The sequence below is a fragment of the Pseudophryne corroboree genome, chromosome 8, assembly GCF_028390025.1.
Source record: "Pseudophryne corroboree isolate aPseCor3 chromosome 8, aPseCor3.hap2, whole genome shotgun sequence".
Classification (NCBI taxonomy): Eukaryota; Metazoa; Chordata; class Amphibia; order Anura; family Myobatrachidae; genus Pseudophryne; species Pseudophryne corroboree.
Genome location: NC_086451.1, coordinates 45800754 through 45816038, shown reverse-complemented (window position 1 = coordinate 45816038; position 15285 = coordinate 45800754). Strand labels below are relative to the sequence as shown.

At 48.8% G+C, this 15285-nt stretch overlaps 1 protein-coding gene and 1 pseudogene across 1 annotated transcript in view; both read left to right on the top strand.

Annotated features, from left to right (window-relative positions):
- Positions 1-15285, top strand: part of LOC134949743 (HAUS augmin-like complex subunit 7) — a 118617-nt gene that overhangs the window by 87877 nt on the left and 15455 nt on the right. The window lies entirely within an intron of this gene.
- LOC134950736 (5S ribosomal RNA) lies at positions 4779-4898 on the top strand (annotated as a pseudogene).

Sequence of the window (15285 nt, the reverse complement as noted above, 5' to 3'; positions counted from 1 at the left end):
GAGTTGTCATCTCTAGTCAGAGACCTCCTGAAACCAAAACAGGTATCAGTGCATCGCTGCACGCGGGTCCTGGGAAAGATGGTGGCTTCTTACGAAGCAATTCCCTTCGGCAGGTTCCATGCCAGAATCTTTCAGTGGGACCTGTTGGACCAGTGGTCCGGATCGCATCTTCAGATGCATCGCTTGATAACCCTGTCTCCAAGAACCAGGGTGTCTCTACTGTGGTGGCTGCAGAGTGCCCATCTTCTAGAGGGCCGCAGGTTCGGCATACAGGACTGGGTCCTGGTAACCACGGATGCCAGCCTTCGAGGCTGGGGGGCAGTCACACAGGGAAGAAACTTCCAAGGACTATGGTCGAGTCAGGAGACTTCCCTACACATAAATATTCTGGAACTAAGGGCCATCTACAATGCCCTAAGTCAAGCAAAATCCCTGCTTCTACACCAGCCGGTGCTGATCCAGTCAGACAACATCACGGCAGTCGCCCATGTAAATCGACAGGGCGGCATAAGAAGCAGGATGGCGATGGCAGAAGCCACAAGAATTCTCCGATGGGCGGAGAATCATGTACTAGCACTGTCAGCAGTGTTCATTCCGGGAGTGGACAACTGGGGTAGCAGACTTCCTCAGCAGACACGACCTCCACCCGGGAGAGTGGGGACTTCATCCAGAAGTCTTCCAGATGCTGGTAAACCGTTGGGAAAACCACAGGTGGACATGATGGCGTCCCGCCTCAACAAAAAGTTAAAAAGATATTGCGCCAGGTCAAGGGACCCTCAGGCGGTAGCTGTGGACGCTCTAGTGACACCGTGGGTGTACCAGTCGGTTTATGTGTTCCCTCCTCTGCCTCTCATACCAAAGGTATTGAGAATAATAAGAAAGGGAGGAGTAAACACCATTCTCGTGGTTCCGGATTGGCCAAGACGAGCGTGGTACCCAAAACTTCAAGAGATGCTCTCAGAGGACCCGTGGCCTCTACCGCTCAGACAGGACCTGCTACAGCAGGGGCCCTGTCTGTTCCAAGACTTACCGCGGCTGCGTTTGACGGCATGGCGGTTGAACACCGGATCCTAAAGGAAAAGGGTATTCCGGAAGAAGTCACTCCTACGCTTATTAAGGCCAGGAAAGATGTTACGGCAAAGCATTATCACCGCATATGGCGGAAATATGTTGCATGGTGCGAGGCCAAAAAGGCCCCAACAGAGGAATTTCAACTAGGTCGATTTTCTGCATTTCCTGCAAGCAGGAGTGAATATGGGCCTAAAACTAGGCTCCATTAAAGTACAGATCTCGGCTCTGTCGATTTTCTTTCAAAAAGAACTAGCTTCAGTACCTGAAGTTCAGACATTTGTGAAAGGAGTGCTGCATATTCAGCCCCCATTTGTGCCTCCTGTGGCACCTTGGGATCTCAACGTGATGTTGAGTTTCTTAAAATCACATTGGTTTGAGCCACTAAAAACCGTGGATCTGAAATATCTCACGTGGAAAGTGGTCATGTTATTGGCCTTGGCTTCAGCCAGGTGAGTGTCAGAATTGGCGGCTTTATCATGTAAAAGCCCTTATCTGATTTTCCATATGGATAGGGCAGAATTGAGGACTCGTCCCCAATTTCTCCCTAAGGTGGTGTCAGCGTTTCACCTGAACCAGCCTATTGTGGTGCCTGCGGCTACTAAGGATTTGGAGGACTCCAAGTTGCTAAACGTTGTCAGGGCCCTGAAAATATATGTTTCCAGGACGGCTGGAGTCAGAAAATCTGACTCGCTGTTTATCCTGTATGCACCCAACAAGTTGGGTGCTCCTGCTTCTAAGCAGTCTATTGCTCGCTGGATTTGTAGTACAATTCAGCTTGCACATTCTGTGGCAGGCCTGCCACAGCCAAAATCTGTGAATGCCCATTCCACAAGGAAGGTGGGCTCATCTTGGGCGGCTGCCCGAGGGGTCTCGGCTTTACAACTTTGCCGAGCAGCTACTTGGTCAGGGGCAAACACGTTTGCAAAATTCTACAAATTTGATACCCTGGCTGAGGAGGACCTGGAGTTCTCTCATTCGGTGCTGCAGAGTCATCCGCACTCTCCCGCCCGTTTGGGAGCTTTGGTATAATCCCCATGGTCCTTACGGAGTTCCCAGCATCCACTAGGACGTCAGAGAAAATAAGAATTTTAAGCAGCTCAGGAGAGCCACCTAGATTGCACCCTTCTCGCTCAGGCACAAAATCTTAACTGAGGCTTGGAGGAGGGTCATAGGGGGAGGGGCCAGTGCACACCAGCTAGTCCTAAAGCTTTAACTTTGTGCCCAGTCTCCTGCGGAGCCGCTATTCCCCATGGTCCTTTCGGAGTCCCCAGCATCCACTAGGACGTTAGAGAAATAAGAATTTACTCACCGGTAATTCTATTTCTCGTAGTCCGTAGTGGATGCTGGGCGCCCATCCCAAGTGCGGATTGTCTGCAATACTTGTAAATAGTTATTGTTAACTAAAGGGTTATTGTTGAGCCATCTATTGAGAGGCTCAGTTGTTTTCATACTGTAAAACTGGATATAGTATCACGAGTTGTACGGTGTGATTGGTGTGGCTGGTAAGAGTCTTACCCGGGATTCTAAATCCTTCCTTATTATGTCAGCTCGTCCGGGCACAGTGTCCTAACTGAGGCTTGGAGGAGGGTCATAGTGGGAGGAGCCAGTGCACACCAGGTAGTCATAAATCTTTCTAGAGTGCCCAGCCTCCTTCGGAGCCCGCTATTCCCCATGGTCCTTACGGAGTTCCCAGCATCCACTACGGACTACGAGAAATAGAATTACCGGTGAGTAAATTCTTATTTTTGCTTTTAGACAATCGCGCTTATAACAAAAATCTGTATATGTGCTACACAGGTCTAATCACATATTGTCCAATAAAGCATATTAATGAATACACAGAGAATGTTGCTGTCTGTGCACATTGTACACAGAACAGCAGTGGGCTTACGGTCACCAAAATTGGAAAGAAGTAGGCAGGTCAGGGCATCGTCAGGTGCCCATGCAGGAGCTAAAGGTTCACTCCATGTGCGGTCCCCCCCCCCCCCCCCCGTGGAAAACGCGTTTCGCCCTGACGGGCTTGTTCACTTCCGGGTTAGCGGGTTAGAGGGGTAAGTGAGGAATATGGTTGAGAGGCAGCTAATAAGTAAGTACTAACCAATAGCTGGACGATTCTTGACCGGTGGGCCGGAGATAACCATATCTATTTATTCCCAAATCATTTTCAATTATATTATAATCCTTGTCATTACTAATCTAATGTTAAGTCGATCAATTCATTTATTCGCGCAAATCCCATGCCATCTTAATTCTTACCCACCTCTTTTTCTATTTAGTGCTCCTATACATTACAATGTTCCCCCAATCCTGTCTTTCACTTATTGCTCAATTAGCTTTCCCTTCGTTGTGCAGCTCTTCTATTACACATTTGCCATATTGTAAGATGGCGTCCAAGGTCTGCCTGCCGTTATACCATACACTTGCCATCTACAAAGATGGCGCCCGGGATCTCGCGGCTGTTCAGGGCCATATGACCATTCCTCCCATAAGTGTATACACGGACAGCCAGCGGTATTGCGTCTCGAGACCCCGCCCCCTATTCTACGTCACGCTCCGTCACCGCCCACTATTCTAAGTGTATACACGGACAGCCAGCGACATTGCGTCTCGAGACCCCGCCCCCTATTCTACGTCACGCTCCGTCACCTTCACAGCTGACTGAAGCTCCTCAGCGACAGCTGTTATCTCCGGCCCACCGGTCAAGAATCGTCCAGCTATTGGTTAGTACTTACTTATTAGCTGCCTCTCAACCATATTCCTCACTTATCCCTCTAACCCGGAAGTGAACAAGCCCGTCAGGGCGAAACGCGTTTTCCACGGGGGGGACCGCACATGGAGTGAACCTTTAGCTCCTGCATGGGCACCTGACGATGCCCTGACCTGCCTACTTCTTTCCAATTTTGGTGACCGTAAGCCCACTGCTGTTCTGTGTACAATGTGCACAGACAGCAACATTCTATGTGTATTCATTAATATGCTTTATTGGACAATATGTGATTAGACCTGTGTAGCACATATACAGATTTTTGTTATAAGCGCGATTGTCTAAAAGCAAAACATATATCACAAAATCTTTCTCTTATCCCGTTTTCCATTTCCTTTGATTTTCTAAACACCTGGTAGAGAATTTACACTGGCGTGCTGAGTTTTCACCAGCAGAGGCCAGTATACTATTATAAGATTATTTCATTCACTGTGATCCTCAGCACTTTTTTTTGTTATTAGAAACATCATTATTTTCCTGGATCAGATTGTGGGATTCACCACACCTGATTTTGTTAAATTCAATTGAATTTTTACACTCAGCTCAGGATGTATGATGATCATTAATGAGATTTCTCAAATTAATGTTTAAAATACTATGTGGATTTCTCTGAGGACATATATAATCTTACTTTATTTTAATTCCTTACCAGTCCTTTGCGGCAATTCTTCACTGATAATTTAATCAAAATCAAATATTTCATACCTCTTGCTCACACTTTACTATTTTTTCGTGGACTCTCATCTGCGATTCACAGAGCACAATACCACAGATGTGGGAATTGATGAGCTGTGTCTAACGCAGAAAGCAGATCCACCTATTTGTACTTTACTAATTCATTTCTTTCCTTGCTAAACTGTTCTCATTTCTTTCATCCTTCTATTTCTCTTTCTCCTATTTTCCTATATAGGTGCACTCTCATTGGTGTACTGTCATATAAATTCTCTACTATCTATACCACGCTGCCAATGCCCGATCTCGTCCGATCTTGGAAGCCAAACAGCGTTGGGCCGGGTTAGTACCGGGAGAGGAGACTTCCTGCGAATACCCGGTGTTGTAGAGCAGGGACCATTTCCCTTCCTATGTGAGTTGCGACGCCAACAGCAGTATCACCACTAATTCTTACTTCTTTGAGATTCTTTCATATTTGAGGCCTACGACCAATTATTGTGGCTTACGTCAGAAAGTCAGGTCCTGTTGAATGCAGGAGACTATCTATCTTTGAATTTGAGTAGCCCTAGTGGGACGTACTTATCAAATAATCCTTATGACCACTCCTTGGTTCCATCAATACAGATATTCTGTACTGGTCAGGGGAAATGGGGGTAAGACGATCAAATGTCTACAACCATTCCAATCACGCATTGTTATTAAACAGACCAGAACATTTTAAAACCTTTATCATTACACTTTTCTTTTATATGGATCAGCTATATGGGTAATTTCATTATAAACGTCAACATTAAAAGTTATGTTTTAAGTATTTCGTTGCCAGCCTTGCTGACAGACAGGACTATCCTACAGGAAGCCATCCAAAAATTGGAAAAGTCACAGGTCATTATTTCAGTTCCACCTCATATGCAAAACAAGGGTAATTATTCAAACCTTTTCGTGGTACCGAAACCGGATGGTTCGGTCAGACCAATTTTGAACTTGAAATGGCTGAACCCTTACCTGAAGGTGTTCAAATTTAAAATGGAGTCTCTCAGGGCAGTGATCTCAGGTCTGGAGGAGGGAGAGTTTCTGGTATCCCTGGATATGAAGGATGCGTACCTCCACATTTCGATTTGGCTGCCGCACCAGGCTTATCTCAGATTTGCACTGCTAGACAGCCACTATCAATTTCAGGCGCTGCCATTCGGCCTCTCCACAGCACTGAGGGTGTTTACCAAGGTGATGGCAGAGATGATGGTTTTCCTACGCAGACAGGGGGTGAACACAATCCCATATCTGGACGATCTGCTGATAAAGGCATTGTCCAGGGAGATGTTGTTGCAGTCCATTGGTCTCACGACTTGTCTGCTCAGGGACCACGGTTGGATCCTGAACCTTCCAAAATCACATTTGGAGCCGTCAAGGAGATTGTCTTTTCTGGGAATGATCCCCGTCACGGAAGTGCAGAGGGTGTTTCTGCCAGAGGAGAAAGTGTTGGTGATTCAAACAATGGTCCGGGACGTCCTGAAGCCAGCCCGGGTATCGGCTCATCAGTGCATTTGCCTTCTGGGAAAGATGGTTGCCTCTTACGAGGCTCTACAGTATAGAAGGTTTCATGCTAGGTCCTTCCAACTGGACAAGGGATCTCATCTACACATGCACCAGAGAATATGTCTGTCGCCGAAAGCCAGGATTTCACTCCTCTGATGGCTGCAGCTACCTCACCTTCTGGAGGGCCGCAGGTTCGGGATTCAGGACTGGATCCTTCTAACCACGGATGCAAGTCTCCGGGGCTGGGGCGCAGTCACTCAGGAGGAAACCTTCCAAGGAAGGTGATCAAGCCTGGAATCCAGTCTGCCAATAAACATTCTGGAACTAAGAGCAGTCTACAACGATCTTCTCCAAGCGGCCTATCTTCTGCGAGATCGAGCCATTCAAGTACAGTCGGACATTGTAACGATGGTGGCCTACATAAACCGACAGGGTGGAACGAAGAGCAAAGCTGCGATGTCAGAGGTAACAAAAAACATCCTCTGGGCAGAAAAACACACGTTGGCGCTGTCAGCAATCTTCATTCAGGGAGTAGACAACTGGGAAGGAGACTTCCTCAGCAGACATGATCTCCATGCAGGAGAACAGGGCCTCCATCCGGAGGTGTTCACAGAGGTGACAGATCTTTGGGGTGTACCTCAAATAGACATGATCGCCTCCCGTCTCAACAAGAAACTTCGGAGGTATTGTTCCAGGTCAAGGGACCCGCAAGCCGTGGCAGTGGACGCCCTGGTGTCTCGGTGGGTGTTCCAGTCAGTGTACGTGTTTCCTTCACTTCCACTCATTCAAAGGGCGGGATTCAATTCTTTTCACCCCTTTCCACACCCATTCTGTTTCTGCCCTCAAGGACGTTGTATCATTATTTCACCTCGCTACCCCCGGAGTAGGGAGGCACCCAACCCTATACACAGCTAAACCTGATTACTATGGGCGCAATATGCGCCATAACGGAGATCATTTTAGAAAGGAAATTGGGCGTGATATATCATTTGAATCTCACCCCAAGAGGTCTAAAGCTCATAAGGAGAACAAGAGTTCTGGCAATCCTCATTGATCCATTGATCTACTTTTCTCGTAGTCCATAGAGGATGCTGGGCGCTCGACCAGCGCTTCGTTATCCTGCAGTGGTTATCTGGTTCAGTACGACTTTGTTCTTAGTTACCTACTGCCTTGTTACTTGGTTTAGTAATGTTTCAGCTGTTGCTGAGTTTCAAGCTAGTTAGCTTAGTTTGCCTTGTGTGATCTGGTGTGAATCTCGCCACTATCTGTGTATAATTCTTCTGTCGAAGTTGTCCGTCTCCTCGGGCACAGTTTCTAGACTGAGTCTGGTAAGAGGGGCATAGAGGGAGGAGCCAGCCCCCACACTCAAACTCTTGAAGTGCCAGTGGCTCCTAGTGGACCCGTCTATACCCCATGGTACTAATGTGGACACCAGCATCCTCTACGGAGTACGAGAAAAGGATTTACCGGTAGGTAATTAAAATTCTATTTTGGGGGGGGGCGTGGCTTGGAGGCTGACTGTGAAAGCTGCACTTCAGATGAGCTCCCAGGGATCTGGGAACTTTTGACTAATAAAAAGCACCAAATTCACACAAACACCTGTACCCTGTGTGATGGGCATTGTAATATAATTGAAGCAGGTGGTGAGTCGGTGCTGCGGAGTCGGGGAGCCGGTTTACTGGCTCTCGCGGACTGCGGCCTACTCACTGCCCTGAAGCCGGGGCCTCAATTTTTGTTCATCCCCGAGGCCGCATTGTTAACACCCCCCGGGACGTCTGGAGAGCCCATCACAACACCTCACCTGCTGTAGACATCTGCGGCCCCCCTGGGGTTTGGGGCTGGCTGGCGGGAGCGCACCGGGACCAGAGCGGGGTCGGACTCTGTGCTCTGAAGATCGGGCGGTGGCCATCTTGGATACGGTGAGACACGGAGGAGACGCAGAGAGGACGTCCGACGGCCGAGTGAGCGCAGCGGGTGGCAGAGGCTCTGACGGGCTGAGTGCTCCGTCCCTTCCCCGAAGACTCTAGCCGCGGCGCCCGTCTCTCGATACTGAGGACGGACCGCTGGCCTGACCGCAGCTCCCCCCCCCCCCCCCCCGCCTGGCAGAAACACAGCGGCTCCCGCTGCAGGTGCCCCCTACATATCAGGGACCTGATAACGGGTCTCCAGGGCACCCTGAGGGTATAAATTAAGGGAAAAAAGAAAAAAAAAAAAAAACACAAAAAAGAAGAAGAATTAAAATAAATAAATAGGGGGCGTGGCCTGGATGTCCTAGAAAGTGGATGTGAATTCCACAACTCCTACTTCCCTGACCCCCTTATTGGGCCCTATCCTCTTCTTATTGCCGCCAGACTGCTTCCACTCCCTCACAGGGACCCTCTGCACCCGCTGGCACCTGCTGTGGGGGACCCGCGGAATCGGGGAGTGCTTTTAAGCACTCCTGCGGGTTGCGGCCTTCCCCCCCAGCCTAGGGCCTGAGGCTCAGGTTTGGAGCGGGGCCGGACCAGCGGACCGGGACAGACGTCACACGGGAGCCCATCACCTCTCTCCCTCCTTACTCGTGTCCCCCTGCACCACTGAAGCATAGCCGGACGACAATCTGCTCAGCGGAAGCCTCCTGTGTCTACACATTGAAGACGGCGCGGACCCCGGCGGGGGCGCCCGGAGCCCGGACTGCGGTCCCACTAGCCGGGGGGAAGCGGATTCGTGAACGGGCAACGGGGTAAGTTGAGAGGTTAACTCTCCCCGTGCCCCTTGCCCTACGACCCGTCCTCCGGTACTGCAGCGGCCCAGGGCCTTCCCTCCGATCCGGGGCCTCAAAATAGACACCTGCCTGCCCGTGACTCGCAGACCCGAAATATCTTCTTCGGAGTCCCCCACAGACACCGGAAAAACCCCTCACCCCTGCTCTTCCTACGGTCACCCACCCCCAGGCAGGCCTTGCCCCTGTTGAATGCTGGAGACCCACTAAAAAAAAAAAAAAAAAAAAACATTGAGGCTGACCGCACAGCCTCTTCCCATCAATACTCTCCACGTCTGCAGAGACCCTCTAACCTCTATATTTTTTTTCCCTTGCTGTCTGGCGCCCAAACATCGCCATGCACTGCCTTGGACTTTTGTTCTCTACTACTCTACCCGGGGCCACCTGATGGCTAACTGATACCAGGCCACGGGGGGATGACCGCTCCCTAAAAGCCATGTCGCTGAATGTATCCTGCTAATCCTGACACATCTTGAGCTACTTGCAAACAACCTCCACACCGTCACTCTCTAGAATATGAGACGTGCCTCGAAATCCTCTAGACGGAGCAAAAACAACCAACCACGGAAAGTCACGAGGTCTCAAGCAGACCTGAGGCCCTTCCTTCATCCCACGATATCCCCACAGATGGAAAGCCGTTCCTCTCCCCGCTCCCAGACCTCCCCCTCTGCTTCTCCGACTTCGATTCAAGCTGACGAGATGGCTGATCCTTCGGTAGCTAGTAGTCGCGAGCTCCGGGATATCCTAACCTTCATGAGGTCCCTTCCCACAAAACAAGACCTTCAAGACACTATCAGGAACGAGCTCGCTTCCATCAAAAGCGACATTTATCACCTATCCGACCGAGTGGTTACTCTGGAGGAAGACCAAGAAGCCAGTGCTTCCTGTATGTCCCAGCTGAGGGATTCTGTCCTTGCTCAGTCCAAAGAAATCCGAGCTTTACAGTCCAGAATGACGGATATCGACAACAGGGGCAGACGGAACAACATCCGAGTTCGTGGTCTCCCGGAGGAGGTTTCCCAGTCTGGCCTAGTGGACGCCCTGTCCAAGATATTCAACAAACTCTTGGGAACAAACTCTGATAATGTCATCACTTTCGACAGAGCCCACAGAGCCCTTAGACCGAGGGGCCTAGCCACTGACCGACCTCGTGACGTCATTTGCCGGCTCCATTACTTCGCCCAGAAGGAGGAGATCATGTTCAAAGCCAGGCAACTTGATAGCATTGATTTCAATGGCTGCACTATAAGCCTCTATCAAGACCTTTCCTGGTACACACTGCAGCAGCGGAAATCCCTGAAGCCCCTGACGGATGAGCTGCGGAAACGTCAGCTTCGTTACCGTTGGGGATTTCCATTTCACATTCAAGTCTGCTCCTCAGGGAAATGGTACACCCTATCTTCCCACACAGGCCTTATTCCGTTTTGTACCTCCTTAGGCCTTCCTCCATTGTCCATTCCAGACTGGGAGTTTCCTCTTCCGGATATGCCGCCTCCTAAACGGGCTTCTAACGAACAACCATGGCAAGAGGTTCGAGGTACTGGGAAGAGATCCCAGTCTATTACATCTCCTTCCAAAACCGATTAGCTGTAATGGATCCATTTGACTGATATTGCTATTTCCCTCCTACAGGATCGCCTGCTGTTAATGCAATGTTAGAGGGTCATTTTTTCCTCTCTCAAAGGATTCACAACCATGTTACATATCAATCCCTAGTTATTTACGGAGGTTTTTGATAGTTGGTTAACATTCGTGTTTGGGCTGGCCGGCGGGGGGAGGGGGCGGCGGAATTGGCTGCTGCCCTTGGCCCCCCCCCCCTCCCCCTCTGGCCGTCTCCCTTCTTATCTCTTTCTCCCTCTCCTTTTTACTGTGTCAGTTTAAATATGTTATTGTTGTTATCATGGTTCAGGTTGCGGTCCATCCCCCATTCCCCCATACAATACCCGCCTCTGGCTACATGCCGGTAGGGAGACTGACGAGTTCACGGTTCAGTCTCTCTCCTGCGGGTCTTTTGCTGATGTTATTACATTGTTTTTGTATTTCTTTCTATTCTATCTCTTTTTCCATGCTTGCTCTTCCTTCTCTCCTTCCCCCCTCCTTCCACTTCAAGGTTTCTAGGACAAAGTTCTACTTCAACCCACCATGAGTTCCCCAGGGAAGATTAAAGTGCTGTCCCTTAATGCACGAGGTCTCAACTCGCCGGAGAAGAGATCTAGCCTTTTACGTTTGTTAAGATCTGAAAGAGCAGATGTTGCATTAGTGCAGGAGACCCATTTCAAGATTGGAATCCGCAACCCCTCTATCACCAATCGCTACTTCCCAGTAGCGTTTTACAGTAACACCCCAGGTAGCAAATCCAAGGGGGTGGCTATTGTTTTCTCCAGGGACTTGCGTGTCTCAGATGCTGTCATACACAGGGTAGTACCGGGAAGGTTCCTTATTTTGACCTGTAAGATCTCTGAGCAAATATTTACCTTTGCGGTGATTTACGCCCCAAACCAGGCCCAGCTATCCTTCTTTAATTCCTTCCTCCCGAAATTGGATTCTCTGTTACAAGGTATCACGGTCTTAGGTGGTGACTTTAACTGGACATTAGACCCCAATACTGACACCTCATCCCAAACCTCCAGATTTGTTGCATCTAAATACCGCCGTGTTAAACACCTACTTCACACACGGCAACTGGCCGACTCCTGGAGAACTCTTAACCCCTCAGGACGTGACTACTCCTTTTATTCACACCCTCATAAGGTTTATTCCCGCATCGACTACTTATTCCTTAGCCATAGACACCTCCCACTTCTTATAGATGCCACCATTGGCTCTATCACATGGTCTGACCATGCCCCAGTGACTTTGACCTTGACCCTCCCCCACGGCTCTCATAAACAATGGACCTGGAGACTCAATGAGTCTCTTCTATATGACACACTCTGTAAAGAAACCTTAGACAAGACTCTAGACGACTACATCGCCACAAACGTCACGGATGATGTCTCCCACCTCACTGTGTGGGAGGCGCATAAATGTGTCCTTCGCGGCAAGCTGATACAACTGGGCACCCACAAAAAGAAACAGAGGCAATCTCTGATCGTAGGACTTTTACATAAAATCCACACCCTTGAGACAGCCCACAAAGTATCACTGTCAGATGTGACCCTAGTAGAGCTATCAGAAGCCCGCTCTCAGCTGAATAAACTTCTCTCTAACAATATAATTCATTCCATCCGTAAATGTAAACAGAAGTACTACCAGTGGGGCAATAAACCTGGTCGAGTCCTGGCTCATGCTATACGAGCTCAACACTCGGCTTCATTTATTGGCTCGGTGAAAGACGCCAGAGGGACCCCCAAATTTAAATCACCTGAGATTGGGGCTTGCTTCGCACAATTCTACACTTTGCTCTACAATCTAGAGAACACTTCCCCTACTGTAGATCCCCTCCTTTTACACCAAAAAATAAGGGACTATCTAAAGTCCATCGATTACCCTGTTCTCCCACCCTCGGAGCTAAATATACTGGAAGCCCCCTTCACTACCCAAGAGTTAGACCGGGCCATCTCCTCTATGAAGTCGGGGAAAAGTCCTGGCCCTGACGGCTTCACTATAGCATACTATAAGGTGTTTAAAGATAAATTGTTTCCTCTCCTTCTCCGGGCATTCAACTCAATTACATCTGGCTCCCACTTTTCCCGTGACTCATTGGAGGCTCACGTGTCGGTTATACCGAAACAGGGCAAAGATCCTTTGGCCTGCTCCAACTACAGACCCATCTCCCTTCTCAACGTAGATCTTAAAATCTATGCAAAGATTCTGGCGAACAGACTTAATGTGCTGGTCCCTCTTCTAGTCCATAGCGACCAGGTGGGCTTTGTCCTGGGCCGAGAGGCCAAAGACAACACTACCAAAATTCTCAACCTCATTCACCTAGCTGCCCGCAGTACTACCCCTACCATCCTACTCTCCACTGACGCCGAAAAGGCATTTGATAGGGTCAGTTGGAAATTTATGGAAACTATCTTAGAGCACATAGGCTTAGGTCATAACGCACTCGCCTGGATAATGGCCCTATATGACTCCCCGACGGCAAGGGTTCGCGTAAACGGCACCCTGTCAAACCCATTCCCCATAAACAATGGCACCAGACAGGGCTGCCCACTATCTCCTTTGATCTTCGTGCTCTGCATCGAAGCATTGGCCAGGTCCATTCGGGCTAATCAGGCGATCAAAGGTTTCACCGTAGGTGATGGTGAATATAAACTTGCCTTGTTTGCCGATGACCTCCTGGCCATAATTTCACATCCCACTGACTCCCTCCCACACCTAATGAAAGAACTTGATCTATTCGGACACCTTTCCAACTTTAAAATTAATTATAATAAATCTAGTGCTCTTAACATTTCTGCTCCCGTAGACTCCGTCGCAGTCCTTAAACGCACTTTTCCTTTCGCGTGGCAATCTTCCCACATAACATACCTCGGTGTTAAATTGAGCGCTAACGACTCCCAGCTGTTCCCTTTGAATTACTTACCCCTATTGCACGCAATTCGGAATGACTACTCCAGATGGAACATGAAACTTTTATCCTGGTTCGGAAGGATAAATGTAGTTAAGATGAACACCCTCCCTAAATTATTATACTTGATGCAGACCCTCCCGATCCGCATCCCGGAGACCTGGTTTCGATCAATCTCACTCTTGATTCGACAATTTGTCTGGCAACGGAGGAGACCTAGGATTAGTAGCTCCCAATTGACAAAGCCGATTGTAAGTGGCGGCCTTAAGCTTCCTGATATAAAAAATTATTATCATGCCATCCTTTTGAATAGAATTATAGATTGGACAAGATACCGTGAACTTAAACAATGGGTGAAGTTGGAAGGCCTATACATACAACAATTCCCAGAAATATTTCCCTGGCTCCCCTCCCTCCCCAAACTGCTCCTTCCCCACCCCACCATTACTCCTACACTTACTACATGGAAATCATTGCGCACACTACCTTACATCTCTTCTAAATTCAGCCCCCTGACGTCCTTCCTGGCCAACCCTGAATTTGCACCGGGAATCAACCCAGCCCACTTCTCACATTGGGCTTCAACAGGTTTGTTCAGAGTTGGCCAGATGGTGTCATCAACTGGAGTCAAACAATTCTCAGAACTCAAGGAGAGGTGGGACATCCCCCAACAGGACTTTTGGAAATTCCTGCAAATAAGACACTTCCTGACATCTAGCTCCAGACTCAAAAACGCCGCCAGAGAGATGACCCTTTTTGAGAAGCTTTGCGTTGCCGTACATGACCCGACCCACACTACTTCCACACTTTACAAAATTGCCTGCCACTCCCAACCTACCGACACTCCATCCTTTGCTGTGGCATGGGAGAGAGACCTGGGCATCTCTCTGTCGTGTAGAGACTGGGAAAAAATATGCTTAAAAACCCATACAAGCTCTGTCTGTGTCCAGGTAAGAGAGACTCAATATAAAGTTATGACGAGATGGTACAGACACCCCTCCCTCCTCCATGCTATGTACCCATCCTCGTCGGCTCTCTGTTGGCGATGCTCCTCCTCATCTGGCACCCTTTTACATATCTGGTGGACATGCTCCCTAATCCAACCCTTTTGGCGGGAAGTTATACGCATCTCTCAGATCATTCTTAAGACCCAAATCCCACATGACCCAGCATTCTGGCTTATTAACCACTCTACAATCCCAATGTCTCAACACAAACAATCCCTGCTACGACACTTAAGCAATGCAGCACGTGCGGTTATCCCGGCTAGGTGGAGATCCCACAACCCTCCTACGAGTCGTACATGGTTCACTAAACTGAATTATTTTATGAGAATGGAGGACTTGTTCCTCACATCGATAGGCAAATCTCGTGAATTCGAATCCACATGGTCCCCCTGGTTGGAATATAAGACCTCCCAGGCCTACTTAGCCACTCCCTTGGATGATAACTGAAATCTTTATTCTTTTCACTCCATTGACTTGTTAAGTGGTAACCCCCCTCCCCCCAACTTCCCTAACCCCCTCTTTCCTTCTCTTACCCTCTCCCTTTCCTACTTCTCACTTCTCTTTATTTCTATCTTATCGCCCTCGGGCGCTCCTATTCTTTTACTCTCTTATTCAATTAATCTATATAAGCATTACATGTGAAAACACTTTTACCTAATGCAGAACAACTCCATTTTCTCTATCGTCCTAGTGGATGCTGGGGTTCCTGAAAGGACCATGGGGAATAGCGGCTCCGCAGGAGACAGGGCACAAAAAGTAAAGCTTTAGGATCAGGTGGTGTGCACTGGCTCCTCCCCCTATGACCCTCCTCCAAGCCAGTTAGATTTTTGTGCCCGGCCGAGAAGGGTGCAATCTAGGTGGCTCTCCTAAAGAGCTGCTTAGAAAAGTTTAGCTTAGCTTTTTTATTTTACAGTGAGTCCTGCTGACAACAGGATCACTGCAACGAGGGACTTAGGGGAGA